Source organism: Haliaeetus albicilla, chromosome 27, assembly GCF_947461875.1.
Source record: "Haliaeetus albicilla chromosome 27, bHalAlb1.1, whole genome shotgun sequence".
NCBI classification, from domain to species: domain Eukaryota; kingdom Metazoa; phylum Chordata; class Aves; order Accipitriformes; family Accipitridae; genus Haliaeetus; species Haliaeetus albicilla.
In genome coordinates, this window is record NC_091509.1 from 1,219,323 (window position 1) to 1,244,808 (window position 25,486).

Here is a 25,486-nt window from a genome sequence, read left to right on the forward strand (position 1 = left end):
GTACTTTTCACAGGGAAAACAGAGTCACAGTCTCAAGCCTGTGGGGGTGAAAGCCTGCACTGCACCATCACTTTACATCTTATTGAGGTCGTAGGAGTTGCTTAAGCTTCCACAAAAAAAAAAATGGGCCAAAACATAGGGATGGTGAACTTGTGCGTTCCCCAGGAGAAGCGTAAGCTTGAGACGTAAGGTCCAGGAAGCTGATGAACATGGACCTGAACATCCCTGTATTCTAGACAGCATGTTGCATCTGTAATCTTCCTGGAATAGGCTCCTTTAAAACCACATCCAGGGCTTCCAGGTTTGACTATGGGAGGAGAAAGGTTCTATCAGTGACAGAGCTGGCAGCAGGGTCTGTCTGACCCTTCTTCCCCACTCCTGCAGAAGCAAGCCTTGACCCCCTTGGAGAGCTTGCAGGGTTCCCTGCAGGCTCCACCTGCAGAAAACTGCTGCGATTCACAGGAATCCTCCTGTGGCTCAGAGAGAAGCAGGAGCTTCCTGAGAGGGAACAGCAAAGGAGGGGAAATTTTTACTGCATCCTAGGCGAAGGACAAGAAGGGCAGCTCCCATGGGGCTGTTGTTCCTGCCTCCCCAAGATGATGCTCCCCACTAAGTGGATCTGGCCAAGGTGGTTGTTTGCTGCAGGAGATCAAGGCCAAGAACCTGTGGCACAGATATAAAGCCTGAAGCTGTAAAGGCAGGTCACAGGGACACCAAAAGAATCCCATGTGTGCAAGGATCCCTACCACGCCTTCCCTGGCATGGGAGCAAAGGCAGGGGAAAGGGGGCAGAGGCTTTCTGTGTGCTGGCACCCCATCTTCAGGCAGCTCCTGCAGCTCAGAAAAGAGTTTGAGAGCAGGTTGCCTGTCAGGGCAGCAGGTGGGTCCCAGTGGCTCAAACCCTGTGTTAGTGCAGAACAAACAGCTTATAATCAGTCCATGTTGTTCAAGTTAGGAGTTTTCAAAGGGTAATTCCAGACAAACCTTATCCCTCTTTGGCTGTGAACAGCAGGGTTTCTTAGCTCAGCTCAGAGCTGGCTCCATCCTTACCTCTGCCTATTTGCTCTGGTGCTCACCTTCTCTTGAGGGGGAGCTTTATAGTTCAGGTGGCTGTAAACTGGGCTTCTGTCCTGGTTGTCCACAGGTTTTATTGTAAAAACAGGCTGTTTATGGGGCCTTTCCACTCTGTTCTGTGCAACATTATAATTGAATTCATTAAACCCCATCTTTCCCTGCAGCTAGGGTTACCTTCCATAAAAGTCCACAAGAGCTGTAACTGCTTTTCCTAAGGATCCTCCTTCGAGGAAGAGAACAGCAAGCATTGGGGATGTCATTATATACATCTACAGACATCTCAAAAGGTCTGCCTTTCCATCCTGGATCATCTCCAGAGGAAAAGGAATGACCTTCAGTCTCTTCTTAAAGGGTAACTAGGCCCCCTTGGCAGAGACAAACAGTCCTTGTTTCATCCAGCAGAGACTCAGCCCTGGCCTCTAAAGGGCTATCCCTGCTCTATCAATCAGGCATGCTTTCCTCTTGTCAACACTGCTCTGCACTCTCCAGGCCACAGCAGCATGGCACATTGGTCCCCATGTCCTTGAGACTCCCATGTAGACAAACAACTGGTTCAAGACTCTTGGATGCTACTGAGTGTCACCATGTCAACCTGGCCAACTTGCGTTTCCAGCTGGCCTCCAAGCCAAAAGCATTGGTACCAACGCATCCATGACTAGGTAGGACATATCTTGACTTCTGAAGATGTTCAGGCCCAGAAGGCACCGAGTCTAGAAAAGACTGTTGGAGAAGGCCAGAAGATTGTCCAGATAGGACTAAGCCCTCCAAATGACTTCAGCAAGCAAAGCCTAAAATGCCATCAACTAGTCTCCACTTTGGACCTAAGGTGAGACAACCAAGCCCATCTGTGAGGGAAACAGTTGGGTAACTTTCACACCAGTGGTGATTTTCTATTTTCATCCCTGTGAAGGAAAGGAAGAACAGCTCCCTCACCCAAATCAGACTGAGATGCACTTATTTGGCTTGAGAACACAGACTTGGCCAAGATTTACTGACAGCCAACAGGGCTGAAAATTCACTGCCTAACATTACAGAGCGTCAGAGCATGAAATGTGGCATTTCCACTGAGGTCAGCAGCTCCGCTTAGGCATAAAGATGTTTGCCCAGAGGTCCTGCAAGGAGCAGCCTGAGAAAATAAGATCTAATATGAAGGGACTTTAATACGTTGTCAGGACCAAATCAAGACATTTGGGAGACAAACTGGAAAAAGTTACGGGGGATCAGACAAGACAATGCTCTAGGAAAATCATCTCCTCTCAGACTAGGACATGAACATCAGCCCTTTACCTAGCGAATACTCCACCTATAAGCTCACTAGTTCTGCAGCAGGCCATTTTTTCTTTGGTTTAGCCCAAAAATTCCACCTTCCCTTTCAAAACTGTGGGAAACATTCCTACAAAGGAAGTGTGGGTTAAGTAAATCCTACTCTTCCAAAGGCAAACACACAATCACTGAACTTCTGTCTATTGGCTGTAGAGCACCAAGGAGGCACTGACAGTTCATCATTCTTCCATGTTGGAGGAGTCATACTCCTCCATACTGCTCACACTGTTTGCTGGCAAAGGTGTATGTTCTGCAGGTAGCACGACCACCCTCCCTCTTTTCTCCTGGGGCCCACCTGCATTTTCAGTTGGTCCATCACACCTATGTGGTAATGTGCTGCCTGTCTAGCTCAGTGTCCCAGACTGCAGTCTGCAGGGTGCTGAGAGTCAATAAAATGACTGAAAAGATAATTGCATATTTAGTTCCAGAACTTAGAGACTGTGATGGAGCCACTAAAAGAAAAGCAGGATTTCACTGATCTGTTAGGATGTGGTTAAGTTATCATTATCTTTAACATGGCAACAGGAGATGTTAGTCAGAATTTGACTATACCAGAACTTGCCTGAACACATGGGAAAGCACTTTGAGTGGGACTCATCTCACCCAAATGTAGACATCTCCAGCTGAGCCCAGCCCCCAGGCCCTCTTCAGAGTCAGCAGAAAGACTGCATCTGATCTGTATTGGAAGTCTGTGTTACAGAAAAATGCACTCTGGTGTTCACTGGCTAGAGCTCCATAGCCTGGGACAGCAATCCCAGCTGCTGATGTTTATGTTGCAGACACCTACTTTTAGAAAACGAGCTTCCTGCCCAGCACTGCTGACCATGTTTAGGCTGCAAACACTTCCTCTGTATGCAGCTCTCCACAGACAGGCTTCTGCTTTCACAGTGCAACTAATGAGTAAGGAACACACCTTCCTGAAACCTGCAAGTCTTCTTTTTTCTTCCCACAGACTGTTCAAAGCAGATCCAGCTTGCATTGCTGTGTTTTCATTTTGAGAAAACAGGTGCTTCAGAAAGAATCGGTGAGATTTTCTAAGTTTCTCCGTTTTGGAACAGCTGCTGTCGTGAGGACCCTGGGAGTGACAGCCCCCAGGAACATCACTTTCCGACACAACCAGAACTGGCTCCCCTAATCATGGATGTCTTTGAGCAGCATGAAATGTTGAAGCTGACTTGTTTTGAAAACTGAGCAAGTTGTCCAGAAAGTACTACTGAAAACCAAATGGAGCCATTTTGCAGCTCTTGTGCAGAGGCTTGATCTGCCCTTAATGGATGTGCTGGATAACCATGCCAATAGGACTGTGATTTTCCTGATGAAGGAGTACAGCTCTAACAGGCACCTACACTGATGTAAAAGTGTTTTATAGAGGAGACAGGGTTGTTTCTTCTCCTCAAGGGAATTATAAGAAGAGCAAAAAGCATCATCAGGGTGATGTAATTGCATCAGGACAGTGCACTGTTTTAACTATACCAGCTCTGGGACCCAGAGGCTCTCCCAATCTCCCAATGCGCAAGATGTGCTGCACTAGATCTTGTGATCAGGCCACAGGATAGTTCCCACACCAGACTCCAGTAGGTTGTTTTGTCTCTTAGTGGGCTTTTTTAAAGTACAGAGTTCTCAGGGCTTTTCTCCTGCTCCTTAGACATCATTACATCTAGGCATCAGACAACGATTTTGGGAACTGATGAATTACATCCTGGACTGAGTCTTCACTGATGCACAGATTGGCCAGAGAGGCCTGCCAGAAATAAGTGCATTGTAAAGATGAAATAAAGGTTCAGGAGATGAATGCCGTTCAGCTTGGTTCATCAGATGACCCAATGACATAGTGGCACAAGAGGAGTGGCAGTTAGGCTTGCTGTAGGAGCATGCAGTCTGAGAAAACTGTGCAAACTGCACATCCTATGTCTGAGACTAGGAATCTCTGATTTTTATAGCATGAAAAATTAAAGGAACCGTGTCACCAAGGTGCACTCCTTACAGTTTGCTGTTATCTGGAGAGCAGTGGATTCCCTACCATTCTGTTTGTGCTTACAAAAACCATCTAGGTCATTAAAGCACAGGTTTCTGCTAGAGGATCATTCCCTACATCTGCCAGGAGCTGCTATAATTTTGTGGCCACCTTCCTTCTCTTTTGATCTGATGGCAGTAATAGTAACACATCTGCATTTTAGCTGTTGCTATCATGCTGTGATTTTGCTGTGATACTGCACATCCAAGTCTCCTGCGTTTCACCGGGGGTTGTTACCCTGCTCCTGGTCCCCAGCCAGGTCTGGTCCAACACTCCCAGCAGGCAATGCAGAGTCACCTCCTCTTGATGTTATCACAATTCTCACACCAGGTGCACATGGGAAATCCAAGCTTTCTGAAGCCACATCTGAATACCCCTTCTTGCATGCAAAAATGAAAAGACTGTGGAGGAAGCCTGGAGAATACCAGAGCTCAAAGTGGCAAAAGGAGGCAGCTCCCAAAGTTTGGGATAAAAATCTCTTGCTCTTTTAAGACAGTCTTATGATTTGGGGGTGAGAGATAAGGCCTATCCTAGTGTCCCATGCCTCACACTGTGAGGTGCTGTGCCAGAGGCAGGTCCTAGTTGTACATGCATCTAACACCCTTGCACAGTACTCAGGTGCTGTGCACAGCGTGAACACTGGAAAGCACTGCGGTGGGCACGGATGCTGCTCGGGGGACTGGCAGCTGCCTGTGAGGAGCAGCCAACAGAAAGGACTACCCAACAGAGGAGAGGAGGAGGGGTGCAAATGGAAAGGTCATGTTTTATTATAAAGCACATTTGTAAATAGTTTATAAAGGGTTAACAAATTATTAGCAGAGGTTTTCAGCGCCTTGCAGACAGGTGCTTCTGAGCACCTCAGAAATACTGCCGGTAACACTGGACAAGCTGAGTATTAAGAACGCTCATTACCTGCCTTAATCCTTTCAAAATAACTTCTAATTATCTGGAGCCTAAAACCAAGGGCTGGACTGACAGGTAGGTGGGATGTTTTTTTATTTTGAAAGACAGTTGCAAGCTCTCCTCTCCTTCACTGCTGGGCTTAAGATGTCCCAGATGAGAGTGGCTGTGTGGCCCAGCTCCTGCCAGGCTCCTTGGCTGGGGGGCACAGGGAGGCTAACAAGCCTGCAGGTTTAATGATGAGTAGGGGCAGCAGGTTTGGGAGAGAGAAGGCTTCATTTCTCAGAGTGGGAAGGTGCAGAGTTGCAGGTCACCATGACATGGGGCTGCAGAAAGAATCTCTTGGTAGTAACAGCTCTTCTGCAGGTGACCGGAGCCCCACCACCCCCAGCTCCCCCAGCACACACCTCAGGAGGGGCTCACAGCTGTGCCAAGCAGGCAGGGCTGGAGAGCAAAGGACACCACAGACAAGCAGAGTCAAGCCTTCAGGCTTGGGACCCTCAGCCCAGCCCAGCTCAGCTCAGCTCAGCTCAGCCCAGTGCAGCCCAGCACTCCAAAGTCCAGGCAGGGGGATGACTGGGGGTCTCTCAGCCCAGCAGCCCCCACACCCCATCATGGTTCAGGGAATCAGGCCAGACGTGGGCCAGGGACACGCTGTTTCTACTGCCATGTCTGTGACCGGCTCGCTGCCTGGTGGTGGCTGCCCATGGTGAAGACAGCCAGCAGAGTTGGGCAGGGCTCAAGGCAGCGCGGAGCCAGCCAGGCTGTCCCTTTGCATGGCCACCCAGCAAAGGCCACCATCAGGCCACAATGAGGCCATGGGCCAGCAGTCCCACCGTCCTCTAGGAAGGAGGCATCAAAGGAAACTGCCTCAGCTGCTGCAGCAAATTAATTCTCTCTCCTTCTGGGAGGAAAAACAACCCTGTGATTATCTACTGCCTCAGTTTCTACAACTATGCAATGGAGAAAGCTGCCTCTTGGGACCTGGGGAAGAAAGAGAACTTCAATGGCGAGAGAATACCAAGAAACCTGGATAAACAGCCTTGAAAAGGCACAGGATGCCCTTTCCTCGAAAGGCAGGTTAACATTCCCAGCTGCAGGCAACCAGTTCCTGCTTCGGCAAGCTCAAGACTCTGGTGAGGGGTGGCTCGAATAGCTGCCCTTGCCTGGTGTTGCTAACTTATGAGATAAAACCTAAATACTCATTAAAGCAGGTCTTGGCAGAAACCCCATCCTCAATTACAAAAATAATTTCTTTTTTTTATGAGTCTGAAGCCTTTGGGGCCTCATAATCTAATTAAATAAAGCTTTCTCACTCTCCTCTTGCCTGCTCCCCTAGCTTCTGTTGTACCAGCAAAGACAAATATATATTTTTAATTTAGCATAATCCCCCTGCATCGTGTATCCCCTTCTGGCCAGAAACCACCCCTGTTCCCCCCATGCCTGTGTCCTGCTTGGGCAGGCTATCTCCATAGCCTGGTTGCTTTTGTACCTAGAAAGTACCTGAAATAGCAGGGTCCCAGTCCACCTCCATCCACTTCCACTGTCTGAGTAACCAGTGCCCCTTTGAGGAGCAAACATGTAGAGCCTAGCAGGAGCAGAGCCTCACCTAAGGTAAGCTCTGCATTGGGACCAGTGCCTCGTGCCGCACTGAGATCTAAGTCTGCAAGATCCATCTGCCAGGACGTGCAGTGGGGAAACGATGCTGCTTCAGGACATGCAACAGGGAGAGGCTGTTGGTGAACTGGAGAAGGTGCCATCCTCTCCTTCTGTATGTGTCCAACACCAGCCAACATCAAGTGGCCATGCACAGAGTGGACAGAGACTTCTGCAAGTGGGCCCGGGGCTTGCTGTGGAGGACCCTACAGTCAGCAGGTCCTGCTTTGTATAGAGCAGCACGTGGATGTTTCTCTGAGCTGGCTTCAGAGCATCCAGCTCTGGATTGGGTGCTGGAGGGAGGTGGGAAGGTACCACAGGGAACTCCCTCTCCACCTCTATGAGGCTCTTTCCCAGAAGTGTGCAAAATTTTTTGGAAAAATTGTTCATTGGCCGAAAATTGCAATTACAGGTCAGCTAAGTCTTACCTAGATTTGTGATGCATTTGTGCTGAAACCACTGAAGAGCTGTATTTAAAAAAAATCCCCAAAGTGTAAAAAAAGGTCACAAGAACTGAGCTTTATATGCTTTGACTTTGGAGCATGTAAGCCAATACAGAAAACAAAAATTGAAAACAAAAAATGAAATTCTTCAATTTAGTTTGGTATTGCAGCATTTCCCTACAATCTTACAATTTTTTAAGGATTTAAAAGAAAAAAAGATTTAGGTCAAATTTGGTTTTTTCATATCTAGAAAATAATAGACAACTGTCACATGGGGGAGGAGAAGCAAGAGAGGTGGCTGAGCTCACATAATTTTCTCTGGGTTTTTCAGCACAGTTGGTGAACTGTAAGTGTATCAATCACCAGGGTCTGATGTAAGTTTTCCTGCTTGATACTGATCAGGAAAGCTCAGAGGCACATGCTCCAACCCCCAAAAAGGTGGCAGCACTGGGATTCTCTCTCCTAATGCAGACCTGCAGGTTTCATCTTTTGGGGGGGGGGGTTGGTTGTCCATCACAGAGCCATAGAAAGGCCACAGAGAGATGAGGAGCTCAGCTGCATCGCCTGGCAGGGAGATACAGGGTGGGAAGTGACCACACAAGCCACCAAAACCAGCTGTGAGACCCTCAGTCCAGAAAACACTTCATCCAGATCAGAGTGCTCCTGTCCCCAGCGCACTCCCTGCCACACTCACAACAGGCTTAAAACTCCAGGAGAGACCAGGAGCCTCTGCGATGCTAAGGTGTCTCAGCTGAAGAGCAGGAGGTACAAAACCAGTGGACTAGGGCTTTGCCATAGTGGGGGCTTTGGGATATGATCCTAGGAACCAAACCATGTCCTATGCTGTAGAGGAAGGCAGAAAATCCTGGGATGAATCCCATGCCCATCCTGCTTGAAAGGAAACATTGCCCTTTCCCTGAGCCCTTATGAGGTGTCTCAAGGCAGCCAGCAATGACAGGGCATCCCACCAACATTACCTTTGTTGGGAGCCATTCAGGATGCCTCAGAGAAGAGGGCCTAGGAGGAGATGAAGCAAGGCCTTCCTGAGCTGGTGATGCCACAAAGGTGACACCCTGATGAGTTTGCATGGGACCCCTCAGAGTGGTGCTGGGAGGCTGCCTTCAGGTGTGGTCAACCTCCTTTCCTGGGTCCCAGTGCGAATGCGACTCCTGCCCAGGACATGGGGACACACTTTTCCTTCAAACAACCCTACAGCAGATAGCCTGAACCACCTGCCAGTCCTGCCTCCTCCACAGCCACCAGCCAGGCCCTTCAAGAGTGGCTCACATACCACAGCGCTGAAAAACCGTGAGGGAAGGACCTGAGGTGATGAGAAGGAGAAAGAGGAAAGAGTGGAGGACATGTAAGCAGTGGTGGTGAAGAGACAGGTAACAAACCATGCACCCAGTGCCAGGCGGAAGCCCAGAGCCCAGAGAAAGCATGGAGAGCACAAGAAGGGGCTCAGGCTCAGCTGCACCATCTCTGCTCAGGCTGCCTGCAGCTCCTTATATACTCTGGCCCTGCCCAGTGCAAGTGAGGGAGCAGGGAGCACTGGGGCTGCTCTAGTGACGGGAGCAATGTTTTCTCTAAAGAAGGAATCATGTGTATCCCTGCCTGGGACTTGAGCAGAACTAGGTGCTGCCCAGGGTCAGGAAAGCCAGGTTATGGACTGCAGGGAAGGACCTCCCTGAGCATCTCAGCCACTCATCTCCTGGAGCTCCTGCAGGAAAGCAAAGGGACAGCAGTGAGGATGAAGGGTGAGGTGGTTACTGTCCAGGTTGGACAAGTGCCTCTCCACCAGTGAGCCCAGCCTGCCAGCCACGTCCCCAGGGCGACAGAGGAAATGAGGGAGGGAGCCAGAACTGACCCCGTCCCTCTCGCCTATGAATCCTGCACCATAATGACCACAGAAAAGCATCATGAGTCTCATGTGCAGAAGGTACCACTCCTTTGGACCCATCTGACCACTGAGAGCCTGGATGCACTGAGCTCACATGGACCTTATCCCAGCACATCCCTGGGAAAGGCATTTACCTGCTGAAAGAGCAAGGAGGACCTTTTCACCCTCAGCAAATCTGGCAAGGAGATGTCTCCATGGCAGAGACTTTGTCAACTAGCAGAGCAAGCAGCAACCTCAAGAGATGTGGCCATTTACAGCAGCAGATCGCCCACTCCAGTGACTGCTTGTATACAACGTCCAAGCAGGCTTTTCCCTCAGCAGGAATCACTCTGCCCATAGCCAGCACTTTGGTGGCAGTAGCAACAGCTCCCTCCCAGCCCAGAGAGCATCCTTCTGGCAACGCCATCAACCTGTGCAAGTCAGCAGGACCACACACAGATGTCTGAGCTGAGCAGGCCTTTCCATTTCCTTCTGGCAACAAGCACCAATTCCAGCTTTGGGCAGAACCACTGACATGACATGGGGCAATGCCACAGGTGGAGAAGGTACTCCCAACTTCAAAGGAGACTTTTCACTTCAGTCCCTTTAACGTTGTGGCCTGACATACTCGGCGCTGTGTGTCTTATGGCAGGCATAGCACATACAAATCACAGCATGGGCTGAAGCTTGTTGTAACACCAGATGGAGAGTTCTTCATTGGTGGGAAAACTCATGGAGGAAGGGGACAAAAAGGTGTCAGATTATGGGATGGAGGGAAGAGAAGGGATGGGGCTATAGGTTGAAGTCAAGAAGGGCAATACAGGGTTTTACAGGACGGGAGATGAGCTGTGAGCAGCACCGGTGAGGAGAGCGGAAAGTCAAGACACCTGTAAAGGCTTCACACTCAGAGCTGGATGCAACCAGAAAGAGAAATAAGGCAGATACCTCCTGACAAGCACTAAGTATTCAACTCCATGTGAAGAGCCGTGCGATGGGTCACATAATGAGGACACCAAAGGGGGCTTCATTTCAGTTACACTGTAGGTGGGGTCAGAAAAGCATGTCCTCATCTTGGACACAACAGGAGCTGGTATAAATCTTCTCAACTCCCTCTTGCCACCTGCCATGCAGCTCTAACGAGTGGCCTCGGCAAGAAGCACCCTTGCTCCATTCATCCAGTCTCCATGAACCAGTACTGCTTCCCATCACCGCCACCCTCCCACTGTACCTACAAACAGAACCACACCATCTGGATACTGAATGGGCCTGGTGGTCAGGGAGAGGGGCTTGTTGGCAGAGCTCCTGTGTCCTCTGCCCAATGCTGCTGCTGCCACCTTGGCAAAGTCACTTGACCATGCCGAGCCTCAGTTTCCCCAGAGAATAATACAGCCACGTCCTTGGGTGGACTGAAGAGTGATAACACACTGAGACAGGATGAAACTCAGTATTAATTCAGAACTACTTGGCTTCTAGCCTCATGGATCCAAGGGGATCTCCAGGGAAAACCACCCACTTCAACTCCACTTGTGCCTAACTTTTAGGGGGAAAGAAGAGACAAAATGAGAACCATCCATTTTGTGAATCAGCCATCTCTTTGATTTCCCCTCTGGGCTTGGCCACCCACTTTCAGACTTTATCCATTGTTTGCTTGGACTTGTACAGGAGAAATCACGTTAAAGAAAATCCTAGCTGAATCACACACTTTGGAGCAGTTGCAATGGACAATTTGACAAGGGCATGGGGATTTAGCATAATTTTAATACAAAAATATCTAATGATAATAGGCTACACTCCTGGCTAAAAACATTATCTACTGGCATGGGGCGAATTTAAGCCATAATACTAGCTACTATAATGCAGGCCTGGAACTCCATGCAAATATTACCCTGATCCAACAGCTACAAAGCTCTGTTTATCCTAGTAATTAATTCTCTCTTATGTTTAGTGATACAATTAGAGAAACACTGCTATTCTGATGGGCTTGTTTCCACCAGTGCCTTTTACTATATTTACATCCCCACAATAGGCTTGGTCTTACAGAAAAGGGTGAAATTGCATTTATGGAGACAATGCACATGCATTCCCAAAGCATTTTATAGATGTAAAGTTAGGCTCCAAATTACACATTTATTGTGTGAGCACACAATGAGCTCAGATTAAATATTGACTAAAGCCAGCCTAACACCCAAAATAATGAAGATGAGCACAATAGTGTGATTTACTCCCAGCCACTAGAGAAATACACATCTGTAACATATAACATGCCCTTCCCACAGATATACTCTTTGTATTGTAGCTAGCCTTAGGCAGGAAAATTTCATTCTCATAAATTATGGATTTTCTTTCCCAACTGCCGACACATTCATATTACCAGTTGCAAAGGAAACAAACATAATAACAAAAACCAAATGCCATTCCCCTGATACAGTGATGAGCAGGTGACTGGCTTCTTTTATCCTCAAAGTTGAGGCAGGAAAATGGAAGATAAACATGGCTAAAATCAGAGAATCCTTTCCTTTTGTCCCCTAAGATGTGGGAGCCGGCAGGGACATGTGGGCATGGCAGGTGTCTTTTTAGAAAGTACTCCCAGCCCTAGCTGTGCTCTGAAAACTATCTGTCCTTCTCATGCCTTCCTCCTCCCCAGACTTGCAGAAGAAATTCAGGGAGACACTGATGCTAATATAACAATTACGATAATAACACAGCACTGAATGAGGACAACACACACCCTTCACAGCAGCTCGACCTCTAAATCCTCTAATATGGTACTCCTTCATTCAAGATTAAAAGAAATTGTAACCTAGCACAGACAAAAAGACACAGGAGGCAAAGCAGGATCTCACTCGGCGGTGAAGCCCCACTCCAGTCCAGATGCAGTCATATCACTTCAGCTTCTCTGTACCATCTCCATGACAACCATGTAATTTGGATGCAATAACCACTGCCGAATTGATCTTTAAATGTAGCCTTGTTATAAAACATAATACTGAACATGTCAGGCTCAGGATAAAGAAAAGTAGCCCCCTACCAATGAGGACTGTGATTTAAGAGCCCCCCTTTAATTTTCAGCTGCTAAACAGTCTTGCTATTGCAATAATTGCGTAGATGAGTGGATTTTAAAATCAGTAACAGCAAACACCATTTGTGTGTGTGTGTGTGTGTGTACAGCATGCTGTAGTATAACATCTCAAATGAGACACCACACTGAGAGCTGGAAAAATGTGTCAATGTATGTTCAGAGAATGGGCATCTTTCCACATGCACGCGCATGCACACACACACACACATACACGTATCAGGGAGATTCAATCTCTAGCAACTGAAGCATACAGCTGATGCATCAAATAATCCTATTAAGAATAAAAAATGGTATAACTAAGTAAAATAGGATGGGGGATTAATGTACCGCATGATAATGAGAGCAGGGGAGCTCACATTTGCACTTACCCGAGCAATAAGCTGTTTATTTTTTGGTCCCTTCACAAATGCAGCTCCCTTTTCTCTTCAACAATCCATGCAAAATAATCTGCAGTCCCACCGACGGAGGAGTGGCCCCGTCCCTCCCCCTCCACCACCTTCCTAGACCTCCCTGTTATTGGCTTCCTTCTCCCTTCCCTCCTGCTCTCCCTCTCTCTTGCTGGCGCTGGTTACACCTCCCAGCCTTCCCCCAAGGTGTCAAGAGACTGCTGGGGATCCAGCAGGCAGAGTGGGAGGGGACGGGGAGAAGGGGAGGAGGCAGGGAGTGATGGTGAATGGACCCAGCGAGAGGATGGAATAAAGCCCTCGCTGGCGAAGCCCCTGGAGGAGCACACGGAGGAGCAGACCTGCCGCTTGGCTGGGAGGCTCTGCTCAGGCTCAGGCTGTGCAGGAGCTGCGAACAATATCCCCAGGAGTGTGGGGGCTTGTCGCCCCACATGCACCTGCAAAGCGCCGGGGGACAGGTCAGCTTCCTGCCAGCAAATCGTCGCCCTTCAAGCTGAGACTGGCTTGAAGTTTTGGGTTCAAATCCTGCCAAATACTCACACCGTCTTTAACAACTGATGCCCTTCCATACGCAGACGCACAGCACTGGAAATGCCTCAAGGACCCGCCCTGGTGCAGACCCCAGCGCTGCAGGTCGGCTTGCTCCATGCCTCTGGACACTCCCACCTACTGCAGCCCCCCCTCATCGCATCCCACCCCACCCCATGGCCGAAGAGCCCTGCTGGCCTTCAGCAGCAGTACTGCCCATGTGCCTGCCTACCAAGCGTGCTCCAGAGCCACCCCCACCATCATGCGCCCGCTCACCATCAGTGGGACCTTCTTTGACAAGGCTGACACATCTCCCTCCTGACAGCTCTTGCATGCAAAGGCAGTGGTTTTGTCTACAGGCTAATACAGGCATCTGGCTCACCGAGATGGCTGGAGATGCAGTATGGTGTGGAGAGGCATAGGGACACAACACTTTTCCTGCTTTAGGGGCCCCTTACTTTACTTGCAGACCCAGTGCTGTAGGGAAAACACTGCCTCTGGCCATTTGGTGGCTGTAATGCAGCAAGGGTTTCTATGGGGGTACAGGTGAGAGGTGGTGGGTGCTCTCTGGTTCAAGTTGCCCAGCTGGAGCACAAGCCTGTGGTCCCTCAGGCTGAGCTGGCTGGGGCAGTGGCCAGCTACCAGGATCCTTCACCTGGAGCTGGCACACGCCTTTGCACTGGGATTGCCCATGTCTTGGCGACACAGGATGCTCACCCATCTGCTTGACTGCTTCAAAGGGATGTGTTGATGCCTGCCTGCCCTCAGCCCTGTGCCTCACGGTGCCCAGAGCACTACATGCATGCTCCGTCCTCCCTTCTAACAGCTCACAGGGGACCGAGGGCTTCCTCAGCAGCATGCAGAGAGAGCAGCCCCAGGCTGGACCTTTAGGCCAACAAAGAAGGGTTTGGTGTCTGCCCAGATGCATGTTCCAATACAGCTGATGGCTTCCTGATTCCCTGGAGAAAACCTCTCCTTACACCTCTGTGCCTCTTGGAAAGCTTGCTCCAGAGGATGCACACTGCTGAATGAGTGGACAAATCCCCAACATCCCGAATTAAAAATATCATTACAATATATAGCAATACATCCAAACTCCAATGCACAGCCATTAGATGAAATAATGTCCTGGAGCAGCTCAGCAGAACTCGGCTGTATATTCTTCCAGAAGGGATACCCCACAGCACAGCACACAGGGTTGTTTGCCAGGGATAGTATCGGTAATGAACCATGTAATGAGCCACCCTGCAGCTATACTCAGGAGTTATCCAACAAATGCAAGTGTGAATGAAGGTTACTGCGCTGAAGAGCCACATGAAATGGATCTTGTGGCCACAGACAAGGGCAGTAAGCAGCCAGACAAAACTAGGTGTGGGACTGTTAACCTCCCTCAGGGCTCCTTCATCCAAGAGACAGGATTCACTTTACACCATCACAAAAGTCTATCCTGCTCCTCTCTCTGATCAATTCAAATGTATTTGTAACCAACCAATTATCAGGTTAGGGTGCTTTAACAACAACAACAAAAATTAAGGAAAAAAAAGCACAATCAATATTCATCAGTCTATTGTAATGTTCAGGTCTGAAGGCAAGTAACAAAATCCAATTTCTGCGCAGCCAGTCCTAGGAAGTCACATTTTACAGCATGAAAAAATGAGGTTCTAGTTTCTAAGAATACATCCACTAGTGGGGCTCCAAATAACTGGGTTATCAATCATTCTGCTTCTGGGAATGAGCAGAACAACAGCTGGATTCAGGGAGAAACCTCCTCTCATCCCTTGAGCAGCATGGTGTGCTTGTCCTTATCATTTATGAGACACTCCTAACACTAACAGAGTACTAAGATTATTCCTGGATTGCCAGTAGATCTGTTTTAGATGCCTTGCATCTAAAAACTCCTGAACTATAGCAATTTTGGACATGCTGTTTAACTGCCCGGCTGTGCACGTGAACATGCAGATGCCATTTGCCACCTGTGATACGAGTTCTCTGGGGAAGTGGGAGCAACCTAGGGTGAGGCCACCTTCCTTCCACACTAACAGCAGGGAAGCTGTCCCTCAAGCCCCAAACAAATGAAAGCATACGTCTGGGAGCCCTCCAGGCAGCAGGGAACAGCAGGCACCAGAACTAAACACTGCAGAGCACACAACAGGTGTGAAAGTTAACCAGCTACACTATACAGACCATGCAAACACTCCAGCTAGGCTGATAGGAGAGGCAGACACCTGGAAAAAGATGGGAGTTTGTGGTCCTGAGATTGTTCATGGTCACATACCCCCATGGGATCCACTGATAAATCTGAGCTCCAAGGCTGCTCCAAGATCTGGTGGCTCTGCTCCCCCTTCACTCTGAGTGGAGAAGCCAAGACGACTTACCCTACAACCCCAAAGGGTTCACTGACTTCACCTGACAATTTTAAAAGTGTCTTAATCGCAGCTTAATGCCTAAGTTTGAAATGCTGCATCCCTGTTACAAGTAGTTTTCTAACCATGCCCTGCTCATGGTACTTAGTGTGGCACACAAGGACACTCCTGGGTGCTGCTCAGCCTTCTCCTTATTTTTTCTATGAAAACATCACAAGTGTTGTCACGTGCCCAGGAATGATTTTGCTTCCATGTCCTCCCACAGCTGTTTCTCTCAGGAAATGCCTTGGATTTCCCAGCTGGGACTCACTAACTTTCAGTACAAGTCACTTTGATGGAAGCCAGAATTAGGAGAAAGTTCTATGAGGACTTTGCTGCATGTTCTTTGCAGGTAGTGTGAGTGGGGGGATGTGGAAGGGAATAACAGGCCTCTGAAGAAGGGTCAATCCTTGTGAGCCTTTGTCTGCATTTCTCTTGACACTTAAAATCAGCTCTTTGTTCTGGATAATGGCTCTCCTGAAAAGTCTACCCTGCAGCTGTTTGAGCAGACTACTAAAATGTGGAAATGGTGGTTCATATCAGGGGCACTAGAGCTGGTGGGGAGATGTCTCCCCATGGCTATTCTGGGGGCTGGGAGAGCTGAGATTTGTTAGTCTCACCCTGGGTGGCTGGATGACAGGCAGAAATGATGCTTTAAAAATAATCATGAGAAAAAGGGTGCATGCAAAGAGCTCCTTTATAGCTCTGAGGCAGAAGGGCTGCTAACAAGTTTGTAAGTCTGGGAAGATGGAAAGGGGAGTGGGAATAGGAGAGTCTTTCAGAAGAGGGTCCAGGGAAAGTATATGCTTTTGTGTGTGTGCGTGTGTGTGCATGTGCATCAGTGCATGTGAGTGCATAAACCTGGAGAGACCCCACAGAGTGCAACACTTTGCTGGATTGGGACTGAAGCCTTGGACACTGAACATGAGACCCACAGCTGGTTCCTCTTCTCCAGTCGCATCGGTTCTTGCTCCACAATGGCTTGTTCTGGAGCGGCTCATGCTTGGTGTGGGGTCACAGAGCCACTGGGGGACCACGGTGCCATGATGGGTCAGGAGATGGTGGGAGGGAGATGTTACGAAGAGGGAATTGCCAGGAGCCTCTGCTTTAATAGCCAGCTGAAAACTCTTTGGCCTGAGAGGTTTGGAAAGCCCAGATAAAATGTGTCCTTCAGTAAAGCAGCTGCCACTTATGTACAGGAAAAAGCACCTTCATCCCAGGAGAAAGCCTCCCAGCCTGTAGGTGATAGTGTTTATGGCAGGTACTGCCAGATCCAGACGCCATGGCCCACACTCGCAACCGCTCCTGCAGGAGGATGAGGAGGGCAACAAAGTGACCTTGGAGATAAGATGTGGTCAGAAAAGTCCACACCCAGAATTTCTTCATCAAAATGGGCTCTTGTCTGAATTATAGGCATACGGGGAAGACAGCCAAGCACTGAACTACACCAACCACCTCACCCTGAGACAAACTGTCCAGCAGTTAATTAACTCATGGGGGAAATTACTCCAATCCCAGCCCCAGGACTTGCACCTAAACACCATGTCTGGTGTCACCCTGCAGCCATTGGCTTTTCTTACATGACAAAGCCCAGCTACTGCAAGCATTTTCCCCTAGGAAAAATTTTTTCCCATAGGCTGTGACCAGTTCTCCTTATAACCTCCTCCTGGATATACATTCAAGTGGAACTTGTTTAGTGGCTCCAGAGGAGTCTGGTTTTCTACACCATAGTTCATCCTTAGAGCTTCTCGATAACTTTCTGGGTGCTGGTCCAGGAGTCAGACTTGAGTACCAGCCTGGCCAGTGCCCAACACAGCCACCATGATGTTCAGTGCCCTCTGCAAGTCCTGAGACAACACTGTGCACAGCACGAATCTCCTGTGCGATGATTAGTCACCTCTCTCACGCGTGCAAAAGAAATCTTGATGTGCTCTGGAGATTTTTGATCCCCTGCCCAGTGTAGGTATTTGTGCCTGGGAAATCCCAGCCTGGAATATGGGAGACATCACTCCTGGCATTTCACGTTTTGGCAGAAGGCAAGATTGATGCTGCTGGATGATCATTCTGTTCATTCTCTATCTTCCTGCATGTCAACTTTCAGATGAGTCACTGTCCTCTAAAACACCATCTTCCCTCTGCTCGTGGGGGTTCCTGAGTGTATGAATTTGCATTTGTCTTCCTGAGAGCCCATCGTTGACATAAAATCAGCTCCCCAAGCATACCCAACCATTCTTAGCATCTGACTTGTCCTAACTTCTCTAACTTTTAGTGTATGAAAACTGTATCCTCAGCAACTGATCTGAGCAAACTCTGGGAGGTCCAGCAGGGAGTCTGCTGTTCTGGCTACAGGAGGTTGGCAGCATCTCTTCCATGTTTTATTATATTCCACTGCAATGAGTCCCCCTCTCTGCCATTCATCATCTCACCTAAACAAACATCATCCTATTTTGTCTGACTAACTTGAGGAGCAAATACAGCTTTCCCCAATGCCCCAGGTACCAATATACATGAAGTATCAACACCCTAAAAGGATTTCTCAGCCATGTCTTATGAAACTGTTCAACATAGTTTTTCTAGTCCTAGATATGTACAAACATTTGAGTTTACCAGTTGTCATTTAATATGCTGCCTGATTACTACTGGAGCAAGAAGCTTTCCATCATCTCTGTAAGATATGAACCCATCAGACTCTCTTTCTCCAGAGCTATGAATCTTTGGCTGGACACTTCTTTTTTTTGCAGTATCAGAGCAGACTCTTTTATCACCTTTATCTAAAACCAACACGCAGCATTTATTTTCTTCCTGACATATATGCATATAAATACACATACATGCACACTCTTTTATAGTCCTTAATGCTAGTAAACATTATTTTCATTGACTGCTCTTTCAAATTAGCCTTCCAGGTCTCTGCATTACATAACAGTTAATTCACAGCTTTTGTTACTGAATCCCTTCTTTCTCTATTTGGTTTTTTTTCTTACTGTTATTATTTTTGCTTTTCTTTTCCTTAACAATGATAGATTCTTAGCTAAGAATACCTTTGATGACTGCAAAATTGTGTGCATGCTGTGGAGGAGACAGCACCTATCAAAGTTTTCTTAAACAACCCCCATTTATAACACACATTATTTTGTCTCATTTTTTCCTTCAAACATTTCTTGCTTGTAATTGTTCTCAACTTAGGAAAATTGACCCCTTTAAAGTGCCTTGCATATGTATTATCAATTTAGGATTACATTCTGCTCGTAACAAATGCAATTAGGTTGTTTAAGCAACCATTAATTCTGAGTTCAGTAATCAATTCACTTTTATCTGTCGGATTGAGGTCTGATACAGAATTACACCAAATTCACTGCAATACTTTTGGTAACAGAAAATTATCATCCATCATTTTTAGAAACACTGGGGCTGTGTTATTGGCAGTAGCATGAGTCCTTCAGCATCTATCCCTGAGGCTGAAAAGCTGTTCTGGGAACATGGATTTTCTTTCACTTTGTTATGAAGCTGTTTAGGGAAGCTATTTGTCCAGCCCCCTAGTTCAATAATGTAGTCTGCAGAGATACATCTGTGCTGGGGCAGATCAACTTGAACCTGAATGGAAGAGCAACCTTTGGCTATGTATTAGGACAAGCATGTGGACAGTGTCACAGGAAAGGCTGACGATTTGGAGGCAAAAAAGGCTACGGCTCTGTTAGCAAATCCCCTCCCTTTACCCAAGGGAAAGCAACTTCCAGAGGTGACCAGAGCTCCTCCGCTGTTGTCTGGGGGTATCCCTAAGGTGCTGCTTCACCTAAGTGCCATCCCAGGGAGGCAAAGCTCTGCTGCGTCTCCAGCAAGCTCTGCACAGTGGCACCTCCCCAGCTCACCAGGATCTCCAGTGTGGTCACCACCAGCTGGACGGGGGATGTGACAGGCAGAGCATGGCTTTCTCCTGACACCACTTGGCTCTTGGATTCCTATGAAGGTCTCTCCTGGTGACTAGGATGTCCTGTGATTCAGGCCTGTGTCAGTGTGTCTCAGTACCACCTAGGATGTCCTATTTATTTTTGGAAATGAGAATTTCTGATGTCCGTTTATTGCCCAGGCACGTGGCATTGATGTATGGGATGACTGCAATCTCCTTTCTACCCGCTTCTCCTCATTTCAAGCTCAGATGGCTGTAAGGGTGCTGCCAATAACTTTGTTCATACAATTACACAGAGTTTATAATTTCCTGTGATGGCCAAATCTAACTCATGGTTCAGAGGAGTCACCTTCCTTCTTTAACCAAAGGCTTTTGCCAGGTCCACCTCTGCTAGGGGCTTCTGCCAGCCCCGGCACCCGGAATACTGCGTTTGTCCTCAGAGCATCCTCACAGCCCATCACTGCAGACTCTGCATCCTGCCTCATAGATGAAAGAGTCCCCCTAAGCAGGCAGTCTACCCAGAGACAGATACACTCCGACTGGATCATCTGGACTTGCTGTGAGCTGCCCAGGACTCAGCGCTGACTGCTGGGCACCCGGGACCACGATGCAGGGAGGAAGCTGGGGAGCGGCAGCTGCAAAGAGATGTAATTTATGCATCCTCACATCAGTCAGGTTGTGCAGGCTCCTGATATCTCTGGGAGGTTTTCTCTTGCCAAACTGCAGCAATTCCACCTCACCCTGCCCAGGCCCTCGCTCTTTTTGAGATGCCTCACACGCTGGGCTGAAAGCCCTGAGCTCAGCATGGAAGCAGACATTTGCAGAGAGATTTGCTCAGAGCTTATACTTGTTTGGGGCTTGGACACCGCCTAAAGTTGTGTGGAGGGCACAAGGAGTAATTTTGCTGCCCGTGGGCAGGTTCTGGAGCACTGACGTGAAGGTGCAGAGAGCAGAGGAAGTAGAATTTGCTGTTACCTGAGACAATCCAAGACATGGAAAGAGAGGATGCTTCAGCCATGGGAAGAGAGCCCTGGCCCTGGCTCTTCCAGGTCAAGGACTGCTCAGCCTGTAGGATTCAGTATAGTGGCCAAGGATGGTCAAAAACTCTGGCCAAGGTAAGCTACACTGTCTGTGTACAGGGGGAGCATTGCCTCTCTAACCATAGATGTTGGCCTAGTCATCTATCCTCACCTTTAAGGCACATTGTCAGTCTGGATCCAACCTAGAGGCATCAGCCAGGTGGTCTGGCTCTGATTTTTCAAGGAGTTGGAATAGGGGAAGGAGGATTAAAGACAAATTTTGGAATGATAAATCTGATTTACATTATATTGTCTATAAATGTAAGTTTTCAGATGAGGGAAAGGGACATTTAAATAATCTGATGTTTCGTTTAAGCTCAAGAGTTAGGCCCTGCCTGGGAGATATGGGGAACAGAAGTACAGAGGGCATGGAGCTCCCACATCTGGGAAGGTGTTGGGTTGAAGTGAGACATTTAGCAATGATGAGGCTTGCACCTACACGAACTACTGTGAGGAGGATCCCAGCATCTTCTCTGCTCTGAGTGTTCCTGGGTTGCTAAAGTGGATTCAATAAGAGGGACATTTGGGGATGCTGATGGAGACACAACACAGATGCCAATGAATTACCATTAGCTATGCGTGCCCTTAGGACTATTGTAGCTGTAGCATTTAATCTTGTTAAAATGGCCACTGGAACTGGGACAGGGAGCACAAAACTGCATGGCTGAAGCCTTTACAGACACCTAACATCACTGCAGCTAATGGCACTGAAAGGGGCAAAGAACACATTATTCAGTGGCTGGACTGAGAGACTAAACCAAAACTACTTCCGATAAAGCAATTAGTTATAGCCCAATGTTTCATCTCTTTTGAGCTAGGAGTCAGGGGAAGATAGTGATCTTCTGCAGGTAAGGAGATGGAGAGCAGTTAAACAATTTAGGAAAAAAATCAATTTCAGTAAACTATCAGAACAAGACCATTCGCAATGAAGAACTACAATTGTAACCTTTACGATGTGATTTTTTCCGTGTGCGAAACTCCCACAGGAAGCTGTGAGCTAGTTGAGCTACCAAAATATGTTTCATTTGCAAAAGAAATGGCTTTTTTTATTTTATTTTTTTTATTCATTTTACTTCCAGACATTTTGCTTCCATTCTAGAAGAGCTGAATTTCTGTAAGGCATCAGGAAGGGACAATTCACTATACGGGGATTGGGAAGGAAGCTGAGATACGTCTGGAAAGGCTGTTACTGTTCCTCATGCATTAACACATCTGCTGTTGCCATCACTGACGGCATCAAGGGCACAGGCATAACCAAGCTTCCTTTCTTCATCCTTCCAGCCACTTATAGATAATCTCACCAGGGCTCATGTTTTTCAAAAATCTCGATCACAGGACACGTTCCCATAGAGTTGGCATCCCTGGGGCTACTCCACACCATGAGCACGTGTCTGTAGCACAGAGGATGGGAACCGTGTTTTCAATGGGAGAGTTTATCATTCCTCAGCCACAGGTCGGTATGGGACTGAGATGCAGTTAAGTAGTTCCCCAGCCTGCATTACCTTTTAACTCAATTTCCATTTCCTAAACCACTGCTGACGTCTGTCTAAATAATCATTATCTCCACAACCACGCTGAGTGTTAGTTTTTGCTGAGCATTGCGCAGAAGATTTGGAGCTTTTGAAAGGATGCTGAGCTTAAGAAGCTGCCGCTCCAAGCGGCTCTGGGTGTTTGTCACATTTCACTGGCTGTTTTTTCCAGTGCACACACAAACACACACAAACAAACACCCTACGTGCACACACGCTCTTCTTTCATGTGAGTTGCCTAAGTGAATACTTGCCATCAGATCTTCCAAGCCACAGCACATTTTTAATCAGTCCGATAATTCAATCATTCATTTCAGACCTGCTCTGCGCAGCTGTCATTTTCAAGCATCAAAGCTTCTCTGTCAAAAACAACACAGGCTGGAGGTTCATTCAAGCATCGCTATTTCAAAGTCCTGGGTGGGGAGCGGAGGGAGTGCAGAGGAAAAGAACTAACGGGATGGATTAAATGAACTTATTATAAATACTTCTGAAGCTACCAGCCAACCATCCTCAGCAGAGAACAATGGCATGGCACAAGGGCGACTCAGGCATCTGCAGGATTTGTAAGGCATTTGCAAATCTCACTCTTAAATTGCAGAGCGGGGAGAAGGGGGGATGTGTCAGATGAAGCTTCCTGCCTGAGATGCTCAAAGCCACCGAATGGGATTTGGATGTCTGGTTCTCATTAAAATTAATGGGAATTGGGTGCCCAGACCTACAGGCAGCTTTCAAAAGCTTCGTCTCCATTTATAATTAATGTTCCCAACAGAGTGACTAAATATTTATACAATAGGTCATGTTGTATGCAAAATGGAAGAGGTGCCTATTGGTAGATCAGGGACCAAGAGAAGGAGAATCTGATGGGGTGTCAGGTTCAATCCGCATTGTCCCTTGTTTAAAGCTCTTCTACTTGCAAATCTCCAGCAGCTCCCACTAGATGAGCAGCTAGGGTGGTAGCTCCAGCAACAATTATATTCTCAGGGTACAATACAGCAAATTAAAATGGCAGCTTTACAGCTTTCCTGAGTTCTTCTCCTCTCCCTCCCCACAGCTCTGACTTCCTTCACCAACTCACTTCACCTCTGCAAATCTCAATTTCCACTATGAAAAATACACAGTATCACTGTAGGAGGAATGCAGCAGAGCTTAATCCATGAACACTGCTCTGCCTTGGTCAAAGATACTATAGATGGCAGACATCAAGTAAAAGATTGACACTAATCTGCCTCCAAGCATTAGCAAAGCTGTGGCTGGATCTGTACCGCTGCATTTGCTCCATAGTGATGGAGTAATTCAGTGTACAAAGCTGGTGGGTTGAACCCTGAGAGCATCTGGGGGGTCTATGATCTGTGGGTGAAAGCTTGGCACTCCTGCAGGGGAAGTCCAGAGCAACCAAGTCCTGTCCTGGTTTGCCTGTCCCCCAGAGGAAACTCTTCCTCAGCTGGGCCATGCCTTGAACCCTGCCCCAGCTGACCCACTGAGAGGGTGTCCACGGAAGCTTGGGCCTTGTGTACTGGCTAGCCTTGAGTCCCCACCCAGAAGAGCTCCTGAGCTTGGCTTAAGACAGACACTTGGGGTGGGCTTGATGATTGCACTGCTTTACAATGCTTTAATGGAGGAGATTCAACTCCTTGAACCTTTGAAAATTTGCCTTTTAATTTTTTCTTCCATGTCTCATCCAAAGCCACCAGATGGAGAAGCTCTGATGACTCAGGGAATATGGAGACCCCTGCAGTCTCCTCCCATGCGTTGGCATCTCAAGGTTTGTCAAGCGCAGGTATACGTATTGAGTGGTACCTCAGAGCTCATCTGGGATTCCTCTGTAGGTCCCCAGCTTCTAGTATGCAAGTTGTAACTCCAGCTTCACTAAAATGACGCAAAGCTTAGTCAAAAGACAAGTAGTCTGGTCTTGTCTCTGTGGTCAAACACTCTCTGTTATAAAGGCATGCCTTACTACTCCTAGCCTCTAGCTTCTAGTCACCTTGCTCTTCTTCTCTACTACACTAGAAATCACCAGTAGCTAATGTTACCCTTCCATGTGACCTTGGATGCATTACACAGATCTTTCTTTGGTTCTCCTGGCTATCCTGACCATATTTCACAGCATAACATGGGCTATGGTTAGTGTCAAGGCTGGCTTAGCACAGTACACAAAGCTGTATGCAGTCACTCAAAAGATGAAACTGAACATGAACTACAGCCACAATACCTGAAACCCACAGCCCATTGGGCAGTGCAAAGGGGAAAGAAGGCATCATTCCTCTCTAACACCATGGCCAGCCTGCTTGGCATGGGACATTTGCTGTTCCGTGGCTTTGTTCCTAATTAAAACAATCGGCTTTGCAAGACAAAAATTCAAATTCAAGGCTTAGAGCTGTTGTCCCCAGACAAGATGTCAGGAGAGCATCAAGGACACATAAAGAATAAAACAGCTTCATTTTCCTTGTGAATACCTGTCTGCTTATTTTTTAATTAAACAACAGCTGGGTGTAGACTTGTGAAACAGCAGAAGGATCCCAAGACAGAGGAGATTAGGCGATCTACATAATGCAAGGATGTAAACCCTTTCTGTCACTGCTAGAGCAGCAGCTGACGCTGGCAGAATCCACTCCATCACTGAACTCATCATTACAACAAGCTTCTGCAAAGGGCCTCTTAGATTTCGAGCATTTAAACCCAGAATCCATTATGTACCCCAAATCACAGTCAACTTCCCATTTTGCAAAAGAGATAGGGGTCATGGGCAAGGGTTTTAGGAGCAGGCTGGAGAAGCCTCTGTTGGTAGCAACCTACATAAGAACTGGTCCCATCTTCAGGCATGAGCATGGACTAGGCCACCTCTCAAAGCTCCTGCCAGCCCTGCAGATCTATCACTTGTTGAGATAAATGTAGGTGAAAGTCTGAAAGTCTGTGTTTTCTTATCACATAGACTCAGGGACAAAGCAAGCTTCCCCATCCAGAGGTCCCTCAGGGCTTGGCCATGGAGGGAGGGCTGTGAACCCTGGGAGAACGTCTTGGCCTTGCTGCCAAGCAGCCAAGCCTGCACCCCTCTGACGTGTGCGGTTAAGAAGAAAAGACTGGGACCAAGGGCTTGCACTGCTCAGCCCCAGTAATGCCCCTTCTCAGACCCTGAGCCACTGACCCAACCATCATCCGAAGCCAGAGGCAATCCCCCTTGCTGCTCAGCATAGCCATGCCAGGCACCCATGCTGGGAACACAACCGTGCTCCCAAAGAGAGCTGTGCAGGCTGCTGCACTGTCAAACTGCCC

General features: G+C 47.9%; 1 protein-coding gene across 7 annotated transcripts in view; it reads right to left on the reverse strand.

Moving 5' to 3' along the window:
* PSD2 (pleckstrin and Sec7 domain containing 2) overlaps positions 1-25,486 on the reverse strand; it is a 90,226-nt gene that overhangs the window by 56,937 nt on the left and 7,803 nt on the right. Inside the window, exon 1 of one of the 7 annotated variants that reach the window (XM_069772935.1) lies at positions 12,736-12,916. The exons of 3 other annotated variants lie outside the window; for them this stretch is intronic. The gene's annotated coding sequence lies outside the window, so the exon portion shown is untranslated. Of the gene's footprint in view, positions 1-12,735; positions 12,917-25,486 lie in introns of those variants that run through there. 3 more of the 7 variants (XM_069772933.1, XM_069772929.1, XM_069772931.1) reach the window with 3 other exon arrangements.